The sequence below is a fragment of the Desmodus rotundus genome, chromosome 4 (assembly GCF_022682495.2).
Source record: "Desmodus rotundus isolate HL8 chromosome 4, HLdesRot8A.1, whole genome shotgun sequence".
NCBI classification, from domain to species: Eukaryota; Metazoa; Chordata; class Mammalia; order Chiroptera; family Phyllostomidae; genus Desmodus; species Desmodus rotundus.
In genome coordinates, this window is record NC_071390.1 from 113,886,113 (window position 1) to 113,908,322 (window position 22,210).

General features: G+C 41.1%; 1 long non-coding RNA gene across 1 annotated transcript; it reads left to right on the plus strand.

The window, feature by feature from the left end:
- The first annotated feature begins 15,056 nt into the window (after window positions 1-15,056).
- Window positions 15,057-20,720, plus strand: LOC139440828 (uncharacterized). Its single transcript, XR_011651071.1, has 3 exons — window positions 15,057-15,184; window positions 15,772-15,828; window positions 19,676-20,720. It is a non-coding gene; the product is annotated as an uncharacterized lncRNA (long non-coding RNA).
- Window positions 20,721-22,210: the final 1,490 nt, after the last annotated feature.

Sequence of the window (22,210 nt, forward strand, 5' to 3'; positions counted from 1 at the left end):
TTAATCAAGTTTGCGAAGAGCAGGCATCTGTGAGCAGGTTTGTAAAAATTTTACCCAGCATGGAGATCTTTGTTTAACCCATTGGCAAGATAGCAATCAGACACCACATTCTTGGTGAAAAGCCTCTTTTCCAGAGAGCGTGCATTCAAGAAGAAAATAAAACTTGAATTGCTATTCATAAAGCAGAACTTGAGAGACAGATGGAAGGAGTAGGTTCCATGGGAAAGGAAAGAGGGAAAGAAAGGGAAGGAATGACTTGCCAAAGTAAAGCTGGCTGTGGCTTAAAGTTCTTTCAAAAATGCCAGGAACCTTGGGAGTCAAACGCTTTCCTCTCCGAGGAGGAGACGCAGGGCAAAATGACAGTTCAATAACTGGAAATGCACTTCTCCAAGACAGAGCCCCACTTGGAAAGCATTAAAAGAGTTAGCTAAAGGCCTTCAATCCTTTAGTGAATCAATTATGGGATCAGTGAGAAGCACATAAAAATCTTAAGTAGGGGGATTCTTAACTCAGGCTGTGTGAACCTCTCAAAGGTTCATGAATGAGTTCTAGGGGAGCTGTGAAAGCCCCCAAATTTAGGCTACAGCTGAATTCAGAGCTCAGAAGAAGAAGGGTTCTATGCCCGACTGGTCATACGTAGAAGATATTTTCATATTACAACCACTGTTCTGGGTAGATATTTCATTCTTCACTAATGCAATCTTTAGCTGACCACAGCAAGTACTTTTCTGAGATATCTAATCTTACTTCATGTTCTAAAGTACCTGATAAATGTTATAATGTAGGTGGTAAAGTAACCTGTTTGTAAATGTCTTTTTGTTAAAATCCATAACAAATATTGCCTTTTGTAAATGGGATGGGCAAACAGCCTCGTTAAAAGGGCAGGTTGCACCGTGCCCTGGCTTGAGGGAAGGTGGAGGAGAGGGACGTGCAAAGGGCGCGATGCCAGTGTGCCCACAGTGAGGCAGGACTAGCCGCTGTCCCGCAGGCCTGACTGTGTTTTTTTTTGCTGTGAATGTAGTGCGTATCATGCACAAATGGGTTCCAATTTTACAGGATCTAGTCTTTCTGGATGTTAAAGAGGTTGCCAGCGCTTGACAAAAGTAGAGTTAGTTTGCTATTTTGTACATTTTGTGTTAAAATTCATAGGAAAGACTCTTCTCAAAAACGACTTGTGGAAATTGTTGAAATTCCGATCTGGGCATTGCCGATGCATGTGGTTGCCCACTGGGTTGCCAGCCGACAGAAGGGGAGGGGATCTAGGCCAGAATGGCCCTATCTAGAAGACACTTTCAGGGTACAGTCTTCGTTGTGTTACAGGTATGCAGTCTGTTCCATGCTACTGTGGTCTTTCTCTTAGGTCTTTATCTGAAACGTGTAGTCTTTTTTAGGTATTTAGAATTGGACAACCTATGTTAAAATTAGGGAATGTAAAATAATATACTTGAGGATTTTTTTCCTGTTAATTCATTAGCCATGATTATCTTTTGAGGATGAATTTTTCCACTTAATGACTTGGAACAGTACACTGGGTGTCACAAGTCGAGAGTGGGGATGGGTCTACGCCCTTGAGTTTGTAGACTAATTCAGACTATGTAACCACTGTTCTGTGTTTGCATTTAGTTAACATTGGTGTCTATTTAAAAAACAAGTTCTAAGGGCCCATAGTGTATTTAAAGCAGAGGTGGTAAAATAACCCTTTTACAAATGTTCTTTTGTTAGTTTATATGAAGAACCATCATTAATCCACCTTTCAAATGGAGTCTTTTTGCCCTGGCTGATGTGGCTCAGTGGATTGAGCACTGGCCTGCAAACCAAAAGGTCACTGGTTCAATTCCCAGTCAGCGGCGCGTGTCTGGGTTGTGGGCCAGATCCCTGGATGAGGGTGCACGAGAGGCAACCACACATTGATGTTTCCTCTCCCTCTCTTTCTCCGTCCTTTCCCCTTTCTCTAAAACTAAATAAATGAAATCTTTTTAAAAATTCAAATGAAGTCTTTTTATTATAAGTAATGGAAAAAAAGCACCTTAGCCATGGAATTGTTAAGCCACTTCTGAGCAGGATCCATCAGAACTTATTTATTGAGTTGGTGACAGAGGGGCAGCAGGAAGGTCAAGGAAGGAATTACACAGATGTGCTCATATTCACAACTTGATGATAACCACTGATGCATGTATGCTTCTCTCTTGGCTGTGCTATGCAAATACGCAGTTAAATAATTCAATGGTAACATACTTTCTTGCTAATGTTTTAATAGAATAATTTGATCATTCCCTTAGAAGCATTATACTTATTGTACTCTTTGCTTTATATCTCATTTGAAATTGATCATTAAGGAGAGGTAGTATTTTATTTTATTTTTTGAATATATATTATTGATTATGGTATGACAGTTGTCCCATTTTTTTCTCCCCTTTATTCCCCTCTGCCCTGTATGCCCCTCCCACCAGCATTACCCCCCTTAGTTCATGTCCATGGGTCCTACATATAAGTTCTTTGGCTTCTCCATTTCTTATACTACTCTTAACCTCCCCCTGTCTATTTTGTACCTACCATTTATGCTTCTTATTCCCTGTACCTTTTCCCCAATTCTCTCCGTTCCCCTTCCCTGCTGATAACTCTCCATGCGATATCCATTTCTGTGATTCTGTTCTTGTTCTGCTTGTTTGCTTACTTTGTTTTAGGTTTTGGTTTTGTTTTAGGTTCAGTTGTTGGTAATTGTGAGTTTATTGTCATTTTACTGTTCATAGTTTTGATCATCTTCTTTAGGTAAGTCCCTTTAACATTTCATATAATAAGGGCTTGGTGATGATGAACTCCTTTAACTTGACCTTATCTGGGAAACACTTTATCTGCCCTTCCATTCTAAATGATAGCTTTGCTGGATAGAGTCATCTTGGATATAGGTCCTTGCTTTTCATGACCTTGATCACTTCTTTCCACGGCCTTCCTGCTTCTTTTGGTGTAAGGTTTCTTTTGAGAAATCAACTGTAGTCTATGGAAACTCCTTTGTAGGTAGCTGTCTCCTTTCCTCTTGCTGCTTTTAAGATTCAGAAGAGGCAGTATTTTAACTCTGTCGATATCTTTATTCACAGTCCTGCTGCCGTTTTTGTCTTTTAAAAATTTTTGGCTCTATGAACACAGCATTACATTTCTTCCTCACTGAGTTGTTGGAGTGTAATCTTGGTTATCAAAACACTCATGGCTTTGTCTGGGTTCACATTCCTCTTTCCGGGAGATCTACGCCCAAGGTGCCCCTGTTCATCACTGTGCTGCCCTTGCACGAGGTTTCTTCCCTGCTCTGCCGTATCAAACCTCTCCCTGGATTTTCTGGAAGGATTTATCATCCTGCAGGTCAGAGAGCAACTGGAAACCTTATTTAATGTCCTGATAGGTGACTTGCAGGTGAGTCACACTGAAGTCCCTGGTGTCACCCCCTGAAGTACTGGAAATCCAGGCTTCTGGCGCACACACACACACACACACACACACACAGCTTTGGATAAATATTCATGGTGTGAAAAAGCATGATACATACTATGAGATCTTAACTACACGACAGTATGTGTTCAATTGTGTGTATACACACACATAATAACTTAGAAGAAGGTCAAATGTCTGTGATTATGGATAACATCTGTGTTCTTTCTTCTTTGTGTTCTCAATTTTTAATAATACAAACTTATTCACTTTTGAAACTTAAAAATAATATTTTAAAGTTGCATACTGAAGCTCTTATGAATATGTATATGTGTGTATTTGTAGGAAGAAGATTCATTTTTTACAGACTCAAAGAAGTTGTGAACCCGCAAAATTGAGATCAACCATGCTTTCTCAATGTTCTTTTTTTCCCCCTCTTCTTTTTTGTGGTAAAATATATAAGGTAAAATTTACCATTTTGACCACTTTTAAGTGTACAGCTCGGTGGCATTAAATACAATCCCATTGTTGTGCCACCATCACCACATCCGACCTCAGAACTTTTTCATCTTCCCCAATGGAAACTTTGTACCCAGCGCACAGTACTCCCCACTTCACCCCACCTGCACGTCACAGTTTCATTGCTTTTTAAGTTTAAACGATATTCCGTTGTATGGACATACCAGCTCTTGTTTATCCATTCTTCTATCAATGGGCATTGAGTTTGGACTTACTGTAAATAATGCTACTATGGACATGGGTGTACATTGCTTTCAATTCTTTTGGATATACTCATACACTCAGAAGTAAAATTTCAGAATAACTCTATGTTAAATGTTTTGAGGAACCACCATACTGTTTTCCACAGCAGCTGTACCATTTTATATTCACATCAGCAATGCCCAAGAGTTCCAGTTTCTCCACATCTTCACCACCACCTGTTGTTTTCTCTTTGCTTGTTTTATGATAGCCATCCAAATGGGTGTGAGGTAGTACTAATGCCCTGTTCATTGTTATGGAGAGTCATGGAGTTGCCTCAAATCCTCACCTGTCCTAATGTGAAACCTGAAGCAAGTTTCTTTATCTGCATGTGAAATTATTTTCTCATTTCTAAAATAAGAAGTTTGAACTACTTACATAGCAACTCTGTATAGCAAGCAAAACATTGGGTTAAAGTCCTGCAAGATTAGAAGTGGAAAAAAGGATGTAAGCATGGACAAGAGAGAACACCACGGAGTTCACAATCTGCAGAGTCAAGTCAGGTGAGGAGCAGATGAGGCAAGAGGACCAAGAAAGTGCTGAATTGGGCTTGTTTTCAAAATTCCAAACTGGAGCATTGGTGTCACAGTGTCATTCTAAATACTGGCACAATGGGTATTAACAAGCCTTCTCCAGGTCCAGGCCAGAGAACAAATACGCTGCTCATCCCTGGGGAATTGACATCTACACTGGCTCAGTTTCCCCTTCACCTCAGCACTCTGCATAATCACCTTGACATCATGTGCTATGTACCCAGCATCACAAGATGACTTTAGTTCTAGAAGACAACAAATGTAAGGAAACTTGGCTTCTGGTGTCACAAAAACTCATCACAAAAGTTTTAGATGACTCCCAAAAGGTGACGTTTTTTCCCTTCACCATTTATGCCCCCTATATTCTCTTCCACCTCCACCAATCCCTTCTCCCCTAGAATCACTGATTTTTTTAAGCTTTTTTTTAAATCCTCACCTGAGGATATGTTTGTTCTTTTTAAACTGATTTTAGAAAGAGAGGAATGGAGGGAGAGAGAGAGAGAAATATTGACGTGAGAGAGAAAAATCAATCAGTTGCCCCCTGTAAATGCCCCAACCAGGAATCAAACCTGCAACCTAGGTGTGTGCCCTGACTGGGAATCAGACCCACAGCCTTTTTGTGTATGAGACGACACTCCAACCAACTAAGCCACCCGGCCAGGGCATCAGTGACTTTTTCAAGTTACTATTTTTCAATCAACAGAAGAGTTGAAGTTGTAGCGCATAACCCACACGAATATCAAAGTGGATTTGAAGAAAAGTCATAACATCAAGTTATTTCCTGAATTTACCTGTCTATATTTTTCAGATGTCATTGAGAGAAACCTCTGAATGATTCCTGAACAGATCATTTCAGTCTTGGTGCCATCTGCATCTTTTGTCACTCATATAGTTAATTCTCTCTACAGGCTTGCTCTTTATGTCTTTCTTCCTTCCATTATTCCTTTCCTTTCTTTCTTTTTTCTTCCTTTCTTTTTTCCTTCTTTCTTATTAGTCACTAGACTTACATGTGTTCATAAATGTCCCCTTATGTAGTCCTCACAACGATGAAATATGAGAATTATTGTAATTATTTTTACAATTTAAGAAACTGAGACATTAAATAACTTGCCCAGGTTCACACAGTAGAACTAGAATTCAGGACTGAAAGAGTCCAAGGTCCATGATCAGTCCATTTTATCAGTTTGTTTCCAATTTCTTTTTAAAAGATGTTGTTGAAAAATAGTAATGTCTTTGAGAGGTTATTAAAAGTTAACTTTAGCCCTGGTTGGTGTGGCTCAGTGGGTTGAGTGCTGACCTACAAACCAAAAAGTTGCCTGCATTGCAGGCCATGTTCCCAGTTGGGGGCATGTGAGAGGCAACTGATCGATGTACCTCTCACACATTGATGTTTCCCTCCCTCTCTTTCTATCTCCTGTCCCCTCTAAAAACAAATAAATAAAATCTTTTTTAAATTTTTTTTTAAAAAGTTAACTTTAAAGCTAATGAAAACAAAGAAAACTTGAAATTATAAGATAAATCAAGAAGACATCATGTTTTCATAGCCCTAAGCAAAGTGCAAAGGAAAATATAATTGAATAAGGATTAAATGTTAGTTTCTTCAAGACTCCTTTTAATGTATTATAAAAACTGATCATGTGTCCCTAAAAGTCAGAGTATAATTATCTGGGGGAAAAGTCAGGGAGAGGAGGCACAGTCAGCAAATAGAATGAAACAGAGCAGGGTAGATGTCTTGGATGATGAGAAGTCTAGTAGGGATGCAAAATAGAATTTCTATGTGGCGCTTAGATATGCAAGGTATTGTGAAGCCAGTCAGTGTAGGATGTGAGTTTCTCCAACAATATTCAGTAGTTCAGTTCAAGTGCAAGGGAAGTAGATCATTGGATTATTCAACCAGGTTGGAGTTTTGCCAGATGAGGACAAAGAACAGTAGACTCTTAACATAAAATTATTGACCTGAACAAGAATGGCCTCTACAGGGTGTTCTGGTTTGTTTGTTTTTTTCCTTGAGGGAAAAGAAACAAAATTAACTGATATAAATAAAAAAGATTATAGAATAGACCTGAGGAAGAAAGTGGGTCAGGGAGGTCATTTACCAGGGGTCATCAGAATGAAACATTTTTGTCCATTTTGTTCGCTAGATCCTTAGCATCTCGAACATATAAGGGGCTCAATAAATATCTGTTGAAAGACTTCCTTCTGTGAGTATCTATCAAGCATCTACTGCACTAGACAGACACTGCGCCAGGAAATGCGGGGCTCAATTGGCAAAAGACCAGGCTGTGGAAAACGCCTGCGGCACATGGAGGCAGCCTTGGAAAATCTCCCTTGGCCTCCAAACCTGTGCCAGTGCGGCTTGGGTTTGTGCATGACAAGTTCCCATTTCACCGCAGAGCTGGAACTCTGAGAAGTGGCCTGAGTCCACCGCCCCAGGGAGGCATTGCCTGCTGGGAATAATATTTTCCCCCTTTTCACAAATTGTCGGTGGCTTCCCACATGCTTTGCTTCAGGCCTCTGATCTGTGAAGCTCCTGGGATTTTCCACAGTGGCGTAAATGACATCAATCACTACAGAGCCACAGCAGACGAATCATAGTGGTCAGGCATAAGCACAGAATGAGTTCTCTGTCTCAAGTCAAAACATCACAGTGATTGTTGGCAGGAATGTGGCTGGCCAGGGGCTGCTAGCAGAAGCTGCAGCACAACTTTGGAGATGGGCAGGAGACCTCATGACCTTCTGACTTGCTGTTCATGGCTGAGCATCCAAGAGAATAAACTGTCAGACAACTGGGTTAACCTCAAACATCAAATGACACACAACTATTTACTTTTATTATTTTTTTTAATTATTGATTGTGCTATTACAGTTGTCCTGGTTTTTTCTCCTTTGCCTCCTCCACCCAGCACCCCCACTCCCTCAGGCAATCCCCATACCATTGTTCGTGTCCATGGGTCATGCGTAGGTTCTTTGGCTACCCCATTTCCTATACTGTACTTTACATCCCCATGGCTATTCTGTAACTACCTATTTGTACTTCTTAATCCCCTCACCTCTTCACCCATTCTCCCCTCCCCTCTCCCATCTGGCAACCACCTGGCAACTAACTTCTTTTCTCTTGCTGCTTTTAAGAGTCTCTCTTTATCTTTAACCTTTAGCCTTTCAATTATGATGTGTCCTAGAGTGGGTCTCTTTGTGTCCATCATAATTAGGACTCTCTGTGCTTCCTGGACTTGCACATCTATTTCTCTCACCAAATTAGGGAAGTGTTTTTTCACTATTTTTTCAGATAGATTTCCAATTTTTTGCTCTTTCTCTTCTCCTTCTAGTCCTCTATGATGTGAATGTTGGACCTCTTGAAGTTGTCCTTGAGGCTGTTTATACTATGTTCATTTTTTTGGATTCTTTTTTCTTCTTGTTGTTCTGCATGATTATTTTTTGCTTCCTTATGTACCAAATCATTGTTTTGACTCCTGGATTCATCCACTCTACTGCTGTTTCCCTGTAAATTGTTCTTTATTTCCATTAGTGTATCCTTTGTTTCTGACAGGATCTTTTTAATGCTGTTGAGATCCTCACTAAGTTCCTTGAGCATCATTATAACCAGTATTTTGAACTCTGCCTCTGATAAATTGCTTATCTCCATTTCATTGAGCTCTCCTTCTGGAGTTTTGATCTGTTCTTTCATTTGGGCCATGTTTCTTTGTCTCCTCATTTTGGCAGCCTCCCTGTGTGTGTTTCTATGTATTAGGTAGAGCTGCTTTGACTCCATGTCTTGGTAGTGTGGCCTAATGTAGTAGGTGTCCTGTAGGGTTCAGTGGCACGACCTCCCCTATGACCCAAGCTGTGTACTCGAGGTAAACCCTTTGTGTGGTCTAAGTACACCCTCCTCTTGTATTTCAGGCTTGGTTGCTGTTTCCAGATGAATGGGAGGGATTTACCCAGGCCAGTCAGCTGCAAGTGATAGGGGACTTAAGAGTTAGAAAAGTTTAGTTTAAGTAATAGCTAATAAGCTTAGTAATCAATGCATGTAAAAGCTTTTGTTCCAGGAACTGAAGGTATGACCCACCCTGACTCCAGGAGACTATAAGCAGTTCTACCTTTATTCTTCAGGAGGACTGCAAGCAATTCAAGAAGATATCTGAGCCATTGTGCTCCAGGGTGAGATGAACACCACCCAGGACTGTAAAGACCAATGCCTGGAGCACGGCTTAAGACCACTGCCCAGGGCAAGAATTCTGAAGTTGTTTTTTAAATCCAATTAACTTTTCCCTGAATTCCAAACCCTTACCTACACATTGTTCTCCTTATAAAAAGAGCCATTTTAAAATGGACTTTAAGATGGTCTGTTAGGGTATGAACCTGCCATCTTCTCAGATCGCTGGCCAATAAAGTGCCCATAAAGATTCAATCCTTGTCTCTGCTTACTGGGTTTGGTAGTGACAGGCAGCCTGAACTCCAGTATCTCTTCCAGTTTCACAAGGACTGGCTCTGACCACGGACCACCAATCTCCACCCTGCGTGGAGGGTCAGCTATGCAGGGGCAGGGTGGTGGTGCTCTGACATGGTCTATAGCTATCTTCTGGTTGCACTGGCCCCTGGGGCTTCTTGGGTGGTACAGGCCAAGCTCAGCCCCCACTTTCAGTTTGCCCAGGGCACCCTGCCTGAGCTGTAAAGCAATCTGAGATGTCTGCTACTTGTGTTGGACTTGGAGATCCCAGGCAAAACCAAGGCGTGACTGTAATCTGGCAGCTGCTAGGGCTCACTGAAGCCAGCTGTTGCTTCTTTGATAGGATTTAGGAGCCAAGACCAACCATTCTGATGGAAAAGCAGCTTGGGAGGTCCTGTAATTTGGGTGGGGCAGAGCCTCTAGGGATCTCCAAGGTGGGTCAAACAGTGTCAGCCAGGTTGATGGAGTCTCAGACATGGCACCAGTTTACAGGCTCTTTGTGGGGAGGGCTTAGCAAGGGGACAATGGCCTCTGCTTGCCTTGATGCCAGACACTTCAGTTTCTCCCTGTATACCACTGGTGCTTTTCAAGCTGCTACCCAGGTGCTGGAGTTCAGAGGGAGTGAGTCTGAGCAGGTGAGTCCGTGTGTGGGTTCTTTAAGAGGAACTGCTTGGGGCTCCAGAAGTTTCTTCCACTGACTCAATCTGTTACAGAACAGATTCGGGGGTGGGGGGACTAACAATATACTATTACCAAAAGGACCCCTGTTTCTCTGGGGGTTCTCTCCCGACTAGGTTTGCTTTGCCCACTGCCAAAGAAAAGATGTCTCTCAATGCCAGAGATTGGTGAAAAGGAAAGGAATTATCTATTTAAAAGTTATACAGACTTAGAATAATGACTTAATGTCTTTGTTAAAATACTAAAGTTCTTTAGAATAGCCACAAACACACACAGTCCTTCCTTCTCCCCTTTGCCCAGTCTGGGATACTGTGTCTCGGGAAAAGAAGTAGAAGTCCATGGTTCAGGCAGCCCCTCGGTTCCGGCATCATCCGCTATGTCACCGCCACAATCTCCAGTTAATCCAGAGTCACGTGGCACCTTCTCCTGGCCCACAAGCAAGAGTCCCTTCTCCCCTTTTCTTCCAGGCAAAGTCTCTCCTGCTTCCTAAGCCACATGGCAAAAGGGAACATCCCAAAGCCTCCTGGTCCTCTCTCTGGTATGGCTGCCGCACCTGGGTTTTAAATCCCCGCGCCAATCTTCCTCTGCAGCCCCATTTCCGACTCCTCCTACAGTCGGTTACACCGGCCTGCATTCCTATATTCTTCCAGCTTTACTGGGCTGCCATAGTAAGTCCAGGCAGGCATGGCCCCATGGCATGGAGCCAATCATCTCCAAGCTCTCACACAGGCACTGTAACCAGGGGGAGTTGTTTCCCAGTTACATACTGGGTTGAAGCCACTCCCATCCCCCCTGGCTCAAAGCAGGGCCACAGCTATTTAACATATCTATGAAACTAGTTAAACGTTATAGATATGTTAAATGACCATGCCAGAGGTTAGCCACAAAGCTGTTGCTGTACAAAACAGCTCTCAGTGGCCCTGCTCCATGTGTCCCTTCCCCCAGCTCAGACTGGTGGGGATAAGGACATCATATATACATTTTTCTCCAATATTTCCTGAACACCCTGAGTTCTGGACCCCATTACAAATCCCTATTTGGGGCCCCCCTCTTGGCTGCACCCTGTTACAAATCCCATTGGTTTTTGCAGCCAGAAGTTGTGGGGACTTCTCTTCCTGGCACCAGAACCCTGGGCTGGGGGGCCTTATGTGGATCTGGGACTTCTCACTCCCAAGATGTCCCTCCTGAATTTTTATCCACACGGGTGTTGGACAAGCCCATTCTACATCTGCACTCCTCCTACCAGTCTCAATGGATGTGGTTTCTTTAATTCCATAGCTGTCAGACTTCCATTCAACTCAATTTCGTAGTTCCATTCTGGTGCTCCTCAGTGATGGTTGTTCTATATGTTAGTTGTAATTCTGATGTGGCTGTGCAAAGGGGCCAGCCATGTCTGCCTACACCGCCATCTTCCCCATTGCACTTATCAAGGCACAACTATTTAATCACTTGCCAGACATTGCCCTTCTTGGTTCAATGGAAAAAACAATTTTATGTCCACACAAAAATTGCATACAAACGTTCACAGGAATACTCAAGTACCCTTGGACCATTAATTAGTTGTGCTACGTGAAGTCCTGCAAGAACAAAAGGCAAACCCATAGCTGGAGCACATGTCTACTGCCATTAGAACAAATCTCTGGCCCTTCCATGACAGAAGGGGCCCAATGTAGTAAACTGGCCACCAAGTGGTGTAATCCTATTCAAGGGCTCAGCATTGGTGTCTGTCGCTGGCAGGTTGAACATTTGGCGGTTGCAAAGGCTACATGAGCCTTGATAAGAGGGAGTCCATAATTTGGGGGCCATCATAGCCTTCATCTCTCCCACCCTCATCATGTGCCAATAGAGGCAGCACAGTTGTGTCAACGGGCTAAACCAGTAATGTGTCTTCTGTACTGGATGTTCCCAAGTGGGTGCTAACATGTAATAAAACTATCTTCACATGCCATTCCACTCCTGTAGGTCCACCTGCCTTTCTCTACCCCAAATTTCCTGGTCCATAGTCTTCCAATCTCTCTCCTTCCAGGGCCCTGACAAGCGATCCAAGCCATTTGCCACTTTGAGTCAACAAATATTTTAACCTCCAGCCATTTCTCCTTTAGCACAAAGTGGGCAACCGGGTTTAACACCCTAAGTTTTGCCCATTGGGTGATTTCTTTTGAGGCCACTTACGGCCTTTTAAGGCCACTGTAACTGGCTATTTAAGGCCACTTTTGGCTTGCACCTACATCCTGTGCTGATATGTCCATAAACCAAGCTCAAAAATTTTCCTCCTCTGTGTTGCTATTAATTCCATGGACTTCTGTCAAATCCTTTTAATCAGCCCATGAGGCTGTCTTTTCTGTTCTAAAAGGCCAAATTTCTATCCGCATCCCATATTCATCATCAAAACTGTCAAAATCTGTGAAAGAGCCGAGATTCTTTTTCCCATGAAAGCTATCAGGTTAGCCTAACACAGTTACATAGATGCTGGCACAAAATCCTGGGTCGGCGACAAGTGACAGTTTATTACTCACAGCAACAGCGAGCAGTTGCCAGAGCATCAGCATTTCCACTCATTCCCTAAACCCTAGTTCCTATGAGGCTACAAAAGGACTGCCAAGTACTCTGTGCACGGGCACTGGGTTGCATTACAGCAGACAAATCCTGAACTAAGGGAACACAATTCTTTCATAATAGACAGTAAGACTGCCTGAGCATCACTCCAGAGGAAGTATCTTTATGACACTGGACAGTAAACAACCTGGCCTTTGCCCCAGAAGGAGATAGATCTCTGTCTCAAGTCTGTTTACCACACAAATACCCTTGAAAAGGTATTCTGAAATAAAAGCTTAATGCCTTTGTTCACGAGACATGTAGAAACCTGAGAGACCCATGGAGAATTGTCTCCCAACATGACATAGCAATTACATTTTTAGGATTTATCCTACTATAATTTCATGTGTGTGGAAAAATACATATACAGGGATAGTTATTAAAGCCCTCTTTGTAACAACAGTAAATATCACAGCCCTGGTCATGAGACATGGTTGGATGGAGCATTGTCCTGATGTGCCAGGGATACATGTTCAATCCCTGGCCAGGGTATGCACAAAAGTCAACCAATGAATGCATAAATAAAGTGGAACAACAAAAAAATCACAAACAACATAAATGACAATCAACAGAGAACTCATTAGATAAATTATAGTACATTCAAACAATGTACTATATTGTTTTAGTACAATATAAAGCTTATTTTATAAGCTCTTATATACATTTAAATTTTTAAAACATATGCCTATGTTAATTATTCAAAATGATTATATTTTTTAAAAACTGGAATTTTAAATTTTTGAGGGCTCTTCATGTTGCTATGGATGGAATGTTGGAATGAATGACTTTTATTTAGGGCGACACCTAAATGGGCTGTTTTGATTGAAAAGAGTAAAATCCTCTCATGATGGCCCAGAAGGAAAAGATGGCTCAGCACAGTAAAGCAACAGGAATTGTTTATTTTTCTAGTGAGAATTTCAAGTTTTCAGGGAGAGCTCTTGAACTGAGGAAAAATAGAGTTCATGGTCACACTTTGCCATTAATGGCATCTAAGTGAAAAGATCGCCAGTGGGGAATATCCCTGCAGTGGGCTGAAGTTCTCTAGTATTGCGTTTTAAGTCATTTCATTTTCTGTGTTCTGCTACAGTCCATTCTGTTATTCCCAAATATTAACATTATAGTCTATTATATGTAACTATATAGAGTCCATCATGTATAAACACATAAAGTCTGTTATATATACACAAATTTGTATTGATGGTTCTTTGTAGAATGGACTCTATTCTTGAAGTGTGAAATTTAGCAAATCTATCACTACTAATACTAGGACAACCTGATATGTTAACATAACACAATGTGAACACAGTATCACTTTTTTTTTTTTTTTTTAAGATTTACTTATTTTTAGGGAGAGGGGAAAGGAAGGAGAATGAGAGGGAGAGAAACATCAATGTGTGGTTGTCTCTCAAGCATCCCCTGTTGGGGACCTGGCCTGCAACCCAGACATGTGCCCTGACTGGGAATCGAACCAGCAGCCCTTTGGTTCACAGGCCAGCATCCAATCTACAGAGCCACACCAGGCAGGACATATCACCTATTCTTATCAAAAAATATTTTACCTGAGTCTAATCAGTTTACAGGAAATACTGGGAATAGAGGAACAAGTTTCTCACCTTGTTTCTCAGGGAATAATCCGACAGATCTAGAATGTAGAACATTCAATAAGACAACTGGCCTGGCATCTTCAAAAGGTCACTACTATGGGGAAAAAAATAGTGGGGAGACTGTTCTGACATAAAGGAGATCAGAGAGAGACAAAAACACAATTCGATGCCATACATATAAACATATGTGTGTGTGCGTGTATGTGTGTGTGTGTGAAATGAGTGGAGAAATTTGAATATAGTTGAATCTCAGAAGATATTGAAGAATGCTTAATTGTCTCGGATGCCATCATGATGCCTTCGCAGTTCTGTAAGACAATGTCATATTGTGAGACATGTATGTAAAGTATAGTTAGGAGGGAAGTGTCGTGTGCATAAATATTGTATACATTTGTAGATAAAGCAGGTGCAGCAAATATTAACATTTATTGAATAGGAAGTGATTGTATTATCCTTCCAACTTTTAGCATGTTTGAAAATGCTAATCAACAGTCGGAGACCAGGACTTCAGTGCAGGGGGCTGCTGAGGACGCCAAGCACTACTTCAGGAAGCGAGGTGGGCTCCTGAGCTGTTCTTTTGAATATTTTTCAAATGGGTGCCCCGAGAAGGACTTCATTCAATTAATACTCTGTTTGCAATGGTAAATAGGGAAGTCGACACTGAACACTGACAAAGTTTCCAGTTGGGGAACATCTGGGTGTTATGCACATCGCCCAAGGGCACGCGCTGTTGGAGGCTAGCAGCCTTTCCCGGGGCTCCACGGCTTAAGGAATCTGACGAGGTTGGGGCAGTTTGTGCCACGCCCCCAGAGATTGGTCCTCCTTGAAATCAGTCAGGGCACATCATTTCCCCCTTACCACTGACTGGCTTAGGGATGGGCAGGTGAGCCAGGTCTGGCTAATGCGATGTAAGACAAAGTCTGTTGGGACTTTCTCAGTTGGTTTTTCTTCCTTAGTAACAGAAAGGACAATGTAAGGGGAAGTCCCTCGCCCTGGGCCCTTCCCTCTCCGCTTGGGCCCTGCCCTGTGAGTACAGAAAGCTTGGAGCTGTGGCATGTGTTATTACCTGTGACAGGAGACATGGCCGACACATGAAAGATGAAGGAGTGGAACGAAGGAAGAGCCCGGTCCTTCATGACTTCACTGGGGCAAGTACCAACCCTGGAACCCCCTACCTCCAAGTCAGGCTTCTTCTAATGCGAGAGTAACGAGCCCATGTGAGGCTCTTAGTCAGGTGCTCTGTTACTTCCAGCTTATCAACTCTTAACCTTTGATCTAGCAATTTCACTTTCAAGACTCTATCTTAAGGATATGATTAAGCATTTACTCAATGGCTCATCTATGATTAGAAACAGCATAGGTGGTGTTCTTCACAGGAAAAATAAGTTTAAAACAAACTTAAATATCCATTAATAAAATGTGGATTAAATAAATGATAATGTAATCCTCACAGAGCACTACTAGTCAGCTATTAATAATAATGATCTAAAGATCATATAATACCATGGAAAGATGCTGACGATGAATTATCATGTTGGGAAAAACTAGGTCACACAACAGGATGTATATTGTATTTTCCTTTGTGTAGAATACACATATATGCCCAGAAACACAGGGAGAGACAAATAAAAGACAGAAACTGAAGTCCCAATGGCAATTTTCTGTGGGTGATGGGACTGTGGACTTTTTTTCTTAACTTATTTCCACCTATTTGTATTTTTTTGTTTTTCTACAGTGAACACATGCTTCTTTTCCTACATTTCCATAAAGCCTAAAATGGTGTTAGACCACAGTAAGTATTCAACTAATACAAAGTTAATGGAAAGGGGTTGCTAGGTGAGGTTATTCTGCCCTTTTTCCTTTTATACTATTTCTATTACTCCACTGACAAGCTACTTAAACTCATCCTAAGTTTAAGTTCTCAGAAAAGAGTGACTGTGCCTCACCTGGAATTTTCAGGTCCTCTAATTTCTGGAAGCCTGGATAGCAGAAGCCCACTCTTCTCTACCCTCACCCATACCCGTCTCCCACCTGTTACACCTGCCCATCCGTCACCTTCGGGAAGGGCTGTGTTTGGCTGAGGTGCGGAAGGAACTAGATGGGTGAGTGGGGAGTGGAGATCAAGCTTCTGTGCTCATGGGACAGAAAAAAAATTGCATGAAGCATACAGTCTCCAAGCCAAGTCCAATTTAATAGCTACCAAGAGCCACCTCCTTCTCTCTCTTCCTCCTTTCCTCATTCCCACAGTGATCATTTAGCACCTACCATATACCGGGGTTTAGGCTGGGGCCTGGGGGTATTAAAGTGAACAAACTACAATCCCTGCTCTTAACTATCTCACCTTCTGGTAGCAGAGACATTTGCAAATAAATTGTTACAATTCAAGACTTTCAATCAAGGATAAACTAGTGTACAAAGAATAGTAAAGGCAAACAAGAGGGAATGACTGATCATTTGAGTGCAATTGAACCAGAAAAGTTTCACAGAGAAGGTGATACAGGAAATGGTCTGGAGTTTGCAAGATGGGAAAGGCATTCTGTGGGAGGAATAGCAAGGAGGGATGAGAGCTCACCACACTGGCGGGTTGTAAGTGGCAGAGATCTCAAATATTTGGTGGATGGAACAACCCCCTATGAACTTATTTTTAGTGATAATCATGAAATTAAATGAATAATAATAAAGGCCAGAGTAAGGATGCAAAACCTGACATTTTCCCTGTATTGAACTTTCTGTATATAATCATATAATTATAAAACAATCACCAAATGTTAACAAAATCAGAACATTTGCAAAAGGTATAACTTAGGCAACTACTAAATCAGACAACTAACATTTAATTTTCATTCATTCTTTAGTTTTAAAAGAGATAATTTACAATAAAAAGTTTTAATTTTAAGTATATTATCAAATTTAGTGATATATTTCACATGAGTTAAAATTTGCCCTTGACAAACAAAAATATTATACATCCCAGTTGACACAGTCTCACTGGTTTAAAATTAAATACTAATTAAAAATTCCAGGAGGTCACACAGAACGACACAGAGTTCTGTTTCTCTGCCTTTGCGATCACCAGCAATCACTGTTTATGTGAAGGTACGAAAGCAATATAGGAATATATCGTGCTATAGGGGTTGGAATCAGTAACTGTGTCCAAAGTGAGCCAGAATGATCCTGAATTATTACAGATTTACTCTTGAAACAAAGGTGTGCATCTGTAAGTACACAAGTGTCGAACGGTGACTGTATACCTGGGAGTTCTCCAAATTACCTTTCATGTGTAAAACCATAGTTACTATCAATGAACTACTCAGATGAAAGTTACATTGTTAAAACCCAACCAGAACCACAGCAATTGTGTAGAAGTGATATCAACAAAAGATTTTTCTCTGGGAGGTATGTTTTGGCATTGACATTGTTTAGGTGGCCATTACATGGTGATAATAAATAGCAGGTGCAATTTTCGTCCATTTAGGATTGTTTTTTAAAGTCTATAGGCAATGTACCCATCACTGCTCGTGCCCAGGGCGGATGGCCGCCACTGCGCCATCCTATCTATGTATCATCATGTGAGAGACGATGACGGGCGGATGGAGGCCAACCAAAGGCAGCTTTGAGAGAATTTGTGTTTGTGCCAAGACATCAGTTATCGTGACAGAGAAGAGGGATCTTTCCACCTCACTCCATGTTTTCTTTGGAAAAGTTTAGCTAATGCTTCCCGGTCTGCAGAAGTCTCTAAAGCCTTTCCCTACATCACCAGGATCCCCCCAGGGTATGACGAGAGACAAGTGTTAAGAGAACACAGTGAAACAAATCCCAACTCATTGTACTCGGGATCCAGCCACACAGCACTTTTCCGCAAAGTGGTAACTTGGCTAATTTGTCGCTTTCTTTCCCTGCTTGGGACTTTTTTCCTGCCGCCTTTTCTTAGACCAGACCTTGCTTAAATGTAGTCCTTGACTCTACTTGCAGGGACATGTGATTCCGGGAGCTATACAGGAACATAGAGGCCCTCACCCTTGAGAAAGACAATGCAGAGAAAGGTCATGTTTCCCAGCCCCAGAGCCTACGCTGATGTTAACACTGCACACTACGGTGTATGCACACTACAGAGTGTTCCCATATATCTGCAGCAGCTGCCCAGTGGAGCCTCCTTAGAGAATTTTCGTGTGACAGTGAGGGACCAAAGAAACATGTCCTGTGTTAGAGAAGAGCAAAAGGACAGGAGCAGGACACGGGGGCACTCCACACGATGAAAGGTAAACTACCTGTCATAGTGGCCGGTGTGGGAAGAGAAGTGAACACGGACAATTGAAAAAACCGTCCATTGATAGGGTGTCTCCATAGCTGGAAAAGCGATGTGTGTTCTCCTTTTCTACCAAGGGCAGTGTGAAAGACTTTATGATATAACTACAGAGGCTGTGACGTCACCGCTCACGCTCTTGCCACCATTTACCAGCTGTGTAGCCTTAGGCAGAGAGCTGAATGTTTTTTGAATCTTAATTTCAACATCTCTTTTTAAAAGGTAAAATTAAATGGAAAAAAAATGTAGTGCCTAGCACTGTAAAATTGTTCAAAATGTTAGTTTACTTTTACTAAAGTGAAGTAGGTCATATAGAATAATTCATTTTATGTACTAGTAGATTATGAAAAATCGATTATGAGTAGATTATGCCTTAATAATACATTTTTAAAATCTCAATTATTAAGTCAAGTATTTTTAAACACTTGTAAAAACAGAATAGTACAATGAATGCTCATGTATCCATCACTCAGTTCCAACAATTATCACCTTCTAACTAAGTTTGTTTCATCTATACCCTAACCTCTCCCTTCTTCTAGAGTATTCTGAAACAAATGCTCTCAGACATCCAACCATTTAATGCATACCTATTTTAATATGTCTCTTAAAAATAATTTTTATAAAACAGTCATAAAACTCTTATTATGCTTTTAAAATTACCAAAAATTTCTTTACATCATCAGAAATCCAATTGGTCAAATTTCTAATTGTCTCCCATATGTCATCAATGCTTGGGGGTTCTTTTGTTGTGACTTGTTGAAGTCAGCCTCCAAATGATTCCTCACACTGTGACTGAGGAGCTGTCTCCTAAGTCCCTCTCCAGAATTTATAACCCCACCCTCACCCACATCTTTTATTTTCACTGGCAATATTTGTTGCAGAAATTAGGTGGTTTGTCCTGTAGTTTCCTATAGTCTGCATTTCGCTGATGCATTCCCCTATGTCTTCAATGTATTCCTTTGTTTCTGTAGGTCTCATAAATAGGGGTGGCACTTTTAAATGATGTTTATAAAATCATTGTCAAGGAGAGTTCAGGAACAAGAAAAATTTATGTTGATCAGGGAGGCAAAGACATATAGTCCTGATGGGATGTTCAGTGATGATTGAATAATATATCTTACTCTCATGGGTAACTATTGACAGATTTACTTACAACACAATAAAGAGGAAGTTTAGAACTAAGTCAACTTATAGGTAGCAAATTTTTTAAAAGGTGATCATACCTTTAGGACCTGTTTTTACTACCTAAATAAATTTAAAAGAGTATATATTATACTGCCTGATTTTTTCTTAATTACAATGAGGTATATTCACAAAGTTGTGTTCTTTTCTGAAGGTTTCAGGGAGATGAGTACCAAGGATGTTGAGCAGGCTCTAAATGAAGTCAATGGTACCCAAAACAAAATGTGATGCCATCTCCTCAGTAGCTGTTCCACTGAAAAGCTATTGCAAGAATGCCATCTCCTGTTAGGCTGTGCCACCAGCCTGTGGACCCTCAGCTTTCCAGCCTGGATGATGCAAGCTTCTGTCATGACCAAGGCAGTACCAGTATGTAATTGTGGCAGAAGGAAGGGGGGGCAGGAGAGAGAGAGGGAGAGAGAGAGGAGACAGAGAGGGAGGGAGGGAAAGAAGGAAAGAAGGAAGGCAGGGAGAGAGACATCCTGGGTGAGTTAGTCAGGATTCTCCAGAGAATAGAAGAAATAAGATGCAGTTACATTAGAGAGAAAGAAAAAAAATTGACTCATGTAACTATTGTTACATAATTAGGGTGCTAGAACAGAGGCCTAAAGAAATGATGTGGGATGAAGCAAAGGAGTAGGCCAAGCTGACCCAAAATGCATAACGTCTAGCCCTAGCCGGGTAGCTCATTTGGTTAGAGCATCATCCCAATACTCGAAGGTTGTGGGTTCAATCCCTGGTCAGGCACATACAAGAATGAACCAATGAATGCATAAATAAGTGGAACAACAAATCAATCTCTCCCTTCCTCCTCTTCCTCTTCCTCCTCCCCCCTCCCCACCCCTTCCTCTCTAAAGTCAATTAAAAATGCATAATGTCTCAAAAGTAACACAGATATACTTTTTGTTTATAAACCTGATCAAAGCAAGTGCTCTTTGTTCATAGCTTCTCTGTGAGGTAACTCAGGGACCCAGAATCCTTCCATCCTGTGGCTCTGCCATCCTCTGGAGCCTCATTTTCATTGGAATCAGCCGGCAGAAGGGGAAAACAGAGCATGAAGCACACTTGTGTCTTACAAGCCTCAGCCCAAAGGCTTCTGTTCCTACTCCCTTGGCTGGAACGCACTATAAACACTTTATTTCAATTTTCTTTATATCTAAATTTTAATCAAGAGCTTTTTGTATGGATACATCTATGTGATATTTCAGTTAATAAAATTTTAAATATTAAACCACCAGTGCACAGTGGAATATTGATATATTATACCACTTGCTCACATTTTTATTAGAATTTTTACTTCTCTACTTATAAAGGAAACCAATCTATACTTTGATTTTCTCCCTCTCCTTCTCCACCGCCTCCTTGTGCTCCTCCTTCCTTTTTTGCATTAGGTTTCTGCTAGGTTTGAAAATGAGTATATTGCCTACACAACATATAACGTGTATTACTCTTGTAAGATTATAAATTCTTACAGACATTCAACTGGGGTTTTTTTTTTTTACAGAGATAATGAGTAAATAGTTGTTTAAAAAAACAGAATATTTGTGATCTACAAGCCCATTCATATACTTGATTTTGTCAACACATGCTGGACCAGCCATTAGGAGAACCATACTAGTCTCTACTCTGTTCTGGGGCATATGGCAAATCCACATTAGCTTGAACTTCCTTTTTATCTATTAAGAAGGATAGATGTGATATCTAAAATTCCTTCTGACAGTCCAAGGTTTTTTCCAAATTCCATAGATGACTTCTTCAGCTCAGAAGCCAAGAAAGAACATTTGAAAACCAAGATTTGTTGTTTGTCTGAATTCTTACCTGATAGGAAGCTAAGTGTGGAAAAATCACAAGTATGTTAGACTTATATAAATAATATAATTAGCATACTCCTCTGTCTCTCTCTCCCACAAGGAAGTGAGAGAGCAAAGTGACAATCCAGTCAGGAAACTACCTCCTAAGGATCTTGTGAGATTGATCAGTCATTAACCACTTACCAGAGCAGATAGCAAAGCAAGTGACCCTCAGGCCAGCTCTTTGCACTGGAATAATGTGATCTCTCATTTCCTGGTATTGAATCATAACAAAAGGACCAGTTTGCAGTGTGGCTGCCCTTATCAAGATAGAGTAAGTAGTAAATCAGAACGCTCCCTCCTCTGTGGCTTGCCCTCATTACTCATTATAATTCCCACACGAGACCTTTGAGCAGAGCTGTTCTTTAAGGCAGATTCCATGCCCCCTGGGGCAGGTGGTCACTCACAGATTAATCAGTGCTTTATAAAACTTTAAACTTCAACAAAAAAGGGAATTTTCCTTAATCTATTACTTATTGCATTAAATAAACTATCTGAAAATCCAGATTAGCATAATTTTGTTTCAGTAAGAATTCTTCACTTAAAAAAATGGCATGTTTCCCTAATGCATTTAAAATACATCAATTTCCACCCACCCCAAAAAATGTGATCAACACTCACTATTTTTTAAGGGTGTATCTCAAATGATCAAAGAGTATGAGTTCACCATTACCTACAAGTAAACATGAAGGACAATAATCTTTATCAAGTCCCTTAAGCATCTAAGACCCATGCTAGATGTCTTACATGTGTGCTAGGAATAAATCTTCATCTTGCAATCTAGGTGTGCATGAATTATCACATTACTTTATTGCTTTAAATCAAAGTCAACTCCAAGTCAC